Source organism: Montipora capricornis, chromosome 3 (assembly GCF_036669925.1).
Source record: "Montipora capricornis isolate CH-2021 chromosome 3, ASM3666992v2, whole genome shotgun sequence".
NCBI lineage: Eukaryota > Metazoa > Cnidaria > Anthozoa > Scleractinia > Acroporidae > Montipora > Montipora capricornis.
Window position 1 is genome coordinate 63,700,331 of NC_090885.1, and position 5,000 is coordinate 63,705,330.

General features: G+C 40.1%; 1 protein-coding gene; it reads right to left on the reverse strand.

The window, feature by feature from the left end:
* Nucleotides 1–5,000, reverse strand: part of LOC138043691 (uncharacterized) — a 51,422-nt gene that overhangs the window by 27,412 nt on the left and 19,010 nt on the right.

Genomic DNA, 5,000 nt, shown 5'->3' on the forward strand with positions numbered 1-5,000 from the left:
GGTTAGCGCTAACCATGCTTCGAGAAACCCAGGCCAGAATTGAAAAAAGTTAAAGCAGATCATGCACTCATCCCGCTTTATATTCGGGAATCTTCCCGTCTCGTGTGACGTAACTGAACACGTCTGTCGCCAACAGAAAACACGGTATTCCATCTTTTTCTTAGGTTGAATAATTCATACCGTTAGGTTTATTCCAGTGAGATGTGTAATCCCCCGTTTCAGGATCAATTTGTTACTGAACGCAAGACAAGTGATGTAATCACTTAAATTAGATTAGAAGTAATGGCGAATTCTCCTAAGTTTTAATTAATTCGCTACTGCTGTCAATACCACGATATGATTTCCATAACTGCAACTTTATGGTTGGATGATCAGGTGATCCAATTATCCAATTATTATAAAATTAATAATGACATTTTATTTAACAATTTAGAATGGCACAAGCAACAGTCCTAAGCATAGTTAGTAGAGGGGATGGTTGTAATATTAATATTGTCACCCTCCTTACCGCATATAACTCCTGTTTGAGCGATTTGTCATTCCGGTAAGCAACAATAGGGAAGTTACAATTTTTTTTTTTTTTAGCGAGTGTGGGATTGTCTGAAAAAAACTCGCAAGTAAAGGTGTTTTGATATCGCGTCGCAATCAGATGAAGGAAACAAACTAAGTGACTGAGTTAATCAAACAGAAGGGAGTCTACTTCATACGGTAGCGGTGTAATTTTGTAGAGCAAATGATTGTTATACTGTATATAATTCCAGTTTTTGTTGTTTTACTCTTGCAAATGGATTTTGGCTCTGACTAAAATGTCTGAGTAAGCAGACATCGTTTTACTATAAACTCAACTGAGAGGCTGAATCTTTCGAATCTGGCTTTATACTGATTTGCAAGCCAACCAAAGGCTGTCTACATCAAGCATGATCTGCAACAAGAAAGACAAAAACAAAAACTAACAAAATCTTGGATGAACCTGTAGCTAACAGCAAAGTGAATGAGGATGGATAAGGAAAAAGACAGTGCTGCCATTTTGCCATAAGCAAGCCCTGATCAAGACGTTTCACCTCGATCTGGCCAGTGCCCCACCCTAGTCGGAAAACCGGTAACCCTGAGACAATTAAGGAACTAAGGATCATGTTCTCACATAGTCCCTTCGGACCCAACCACATTTTACAAAAAAAATAAAGGAGATTTTTTGTTGGTCTTTTATTCAAAATGTGTGGTATGTACTAAAACAATTATTCAACTCAGTGTCGGTAAAAGTGGTGGATATTCGCGGCGTGGTAAATATCCACTGCCATTCACGGGGCATCCACAGGAGCCAACATCTCCAATACTAATCTATGTAAGGGCAATTTCAATGTTCTTAATCCCATGCGGGGTAATAATTTCTCATATAACTCTTGTGAATAGCTGGGAAGGTCTGATTTCGCGGGGAAACCAATCTAAAAATAATTCGGTCTGAAATAATATATATTTCAATCACCCACTCTAGTGGACTAATGCAAATCCTGCACTTTGATTGGCTACGCTACTAGAGGATTATTAGTAATAGTCCTCGAGTAGCGAAAAGGGTGAAGCTTTATTTCGTTTTATTCCCAAATAAATATTTAATGCCTTTTCTGTTCGATTTAGTTGGGTGATCCTAAAACAATTAGACCCTTCGCCCTCAAGGGACCCGGGTCAATAGCCCATTCGGCTTCGAATCATGGGCTATTGACCTGTAGCCCGCCACAGACTGTGATGCACAATAAAGACAACAACATCACCATCATGTGGGACATACCAGTCAATACTGACAGAACTATAACAGCGAATAGACCAGACATCATCCTCAAAGATTCAGTGACTTCCACCTGCAAACTGATTGACATGACTGTCCCATCAGATACAGAAACATCGCACTGAAGGAGGTCGAAAAGAACAGCAAGTACAAAGACCTTGAACTAGAAATACAGAGAATATGGCATATGAAAACCGTAGTGATCCATGTGGTTGTTGGTGCGCTTGGTACAGTAAAGAAGGGGATGGTAGAAAACACGAGGAAAGTATCAGAGAGAGCAACTGTGACAGACATTCAAAAGATCTGCATGCTAGGATCTGCGCGAATCCTCAGAAAGGTGCTTAGTTTATGAACAGAATAATTGACTTACGTGACTGATGCTCCAGGTGCATGGTTTGCACCCGGCTGACGCACAAAAAGACACCAGCAAAGACTGATAAAAGAGATAATCATAATAACGAGGCGAACATATTTACTGGTTACGCAGTAGTTTTCAATACGGCCCTCAATACGATCGCATTGATTAGTCCATTTCCTAGTTGCTGTTTGCCTCGATTTTAAATCGAGTCCTAGTGCACGACCATTCAAATGGAAATGAATGGAGTATTTTCATGCAAATCGCACTCATCATCGTTAGAATGGTTTAGCGCAAAGACTCGATTTTGAGGAAACGGGAAAACCGGAGGACCCGGAGAAGAACCTCTGAGAAAAGAGGAAAGAACCAACAACAAACTTTACCCACAGGCCACATAAGTGGGAGGGGAGTGTAAACACCACTAAAGCATCGCTGCGTTTCTAAAAAAACAATGAAGTTTTGCGCTCCTAGTCATGGGCTCCTTGCATCCATCTTGCGGAACTTGTCGTTGGCTACCATTTTTTCTCCGCAGACAGTAATTTTAACTATCGCGCAGAATTGTATGACACATCCGGGATATTCACGGGTGCAATGGCGCTAAATTTGAAAGGCCGAGACGACAAATGACATGAGACAATAAAGAAAAATGGCCGCAACAGGGAAAGGTCCCCCTGCGTTTTACTCTGTTACAGCTTAACTATATAAAATATGGAAAGGGTTGCATATGGCTTTTAAAGAAGAAATTCTCATAATAAAATAACAACCATTTTTGACTCGGTACCATCTCGTTAACCTGTATCAATTTTGTGTTCAACTTGACCTATTTTGGGTAAATTTGAGTATGGGAAATAGCTGTATGATAACTTTGAGACTGAATTTCTTCTAAATGAAGATGTCAACACGTTTGGTTGCATATGGATATGTTTTCTTAAAAAGTATAAAGGGCTCATGCAACATATAAAGGGAATCCGATGTCTAGAAGTAGTATCAAATCCAGCATTTCTGAAACATACATTTTCTCTCTTTGATTCCTCGCCGTCCTAAGGGCCTTTGGGAGTTGAATTGATTCATTTTGAACCTCGCACGCACATGCATTTAATGGGAGCTTAAGCAACGACAACGGCGACGGCAGCGAGAACGTCACGAATTTGCATATTTAGTGGGTAAAAACAATAGCTTTGCACGCCCTGCACGTGCGTTTTTCACTTTTGTCCATTTCTTTGCCGTCGTCAGCCAAACAACAACGTGAAGTAGCCAAGTTTTTGGTTTTATGAAGAACGTCAGCACTTGAGGATAAATTTTCATTTTCTGTCCTAAAATGGAGTGCCGTTCCGACTGGTGTCATCTTTGAGGAATTACCACACCCTTGTCATATTAAAAACGTTGAAATAGTCACGAAGCGATTAAAATAACGCAAATTTATATTTTGAGATGACGTTCTCCTTGCAGGGGCACCCAACGACTAATTTGTTGTAAAATGTATTATTATACCCCAGTTAATAAAAATAAATGTTATTAAGGCATTTTCAGGTGTTTTTCAGTGTTGCTGGGAAAACATTATCTGTTCCTTTTTCCCAGCAAGACACACAAGAAATTTCCCAGCCAGCTAGATAAAATTGGTTGGTTTCCCAGCCAGCTGATCAAATTTATTTCCCAGCCAGGAATTCCGCGCGCTTTCAAATCCCTCGATCCGAAACGACCAAACAAAAGCGACAAAACCGGGACAAAACAGGTTTTTTCCGCAAGCGCAATCACTCTGACCAGCCGTCGTATGTTTGTTACTACTCTCTGGGAGAGGAAAGGGGTTTTTTTTTTTTTTTTTTTTTAGTCGTCCTCAGTCTTCAGAGTTTCTATAGCCAGCTCGGGTTGAAATGCTAGAAAAAGTCAGTAATTCCCAGGCAAAACCTCTATCAATAACAAAATTTCCCAGCCAGCTGATCGAAACACCTGTATTTTTGCCAGCCAGCAAGATTCGTCTGGGGAACAGATAAAGTGAGGAACAGATTCGTTGGGTGCCCCTGTCCTTGCCGTCGCCGTTGTCGTTGCTTAAGCTCCCTAATGACTCTAAGCTTCGCCTCTATGAACAATAGCAACGTTTCGCCTCATTTGTCATGAAATCAGTAATAGCTGTGAAAATGGCGGTCAATGTCTCGCTCGTTTCAACATTGTTGTGTTGAAGGTAGTTTTAAGCAACTGAATGGGTTTAGGTGTTAGTGATCCTTTTATATATTTTATTCCATTCGAACGGATCGAAAATTGAATAATTATTTTCAACAAACAAAAGACGTTCCCAATGGGACACTAGCAAATAACGGACAAAAGATAAAATGAAAGAGGCTTTTTCTTTGATGAGGCTGTGTAGACAACCGGCAATGAACGGAAAAATACTTCGTGAACTCGCTCTACAGGTCTGTTTTTCAAAAAAAAAATAACATCGATCGGATATTTACACATTGCGCTGGTTTATTTCAAGATTTTTCTGGGCAGCGAGTAGCGGATAAAGCATGAGGAATAAGCAAGCATTAAGCCCGCGTAACTAAAACTTTCCACGCTTTTCTCTAAAACACTTCTATTCTGATGGTCTGTTGAACCAAATAAACTCACATAAACAAAAAGAATTGTTTGCCATGTCACTTTCAATGAAGCAAACAGTCCGCTCTTTAATCTTTAGTATTATTGTTCACTTCTCGCACCTTGAAAATTTATTCTGCTCATCTTAACGTTTGATTGACAGTTGCGGAATTCGGCGAAGGAACTCTTGTATTCCCAAAGCTAAATCAGTTGACCAATCATATCCCCACAGTGCAGAATGCGTGTTTCTTTATGCCGGACTTGTCACATATTTCGCACTGCAAGTAAATGTCA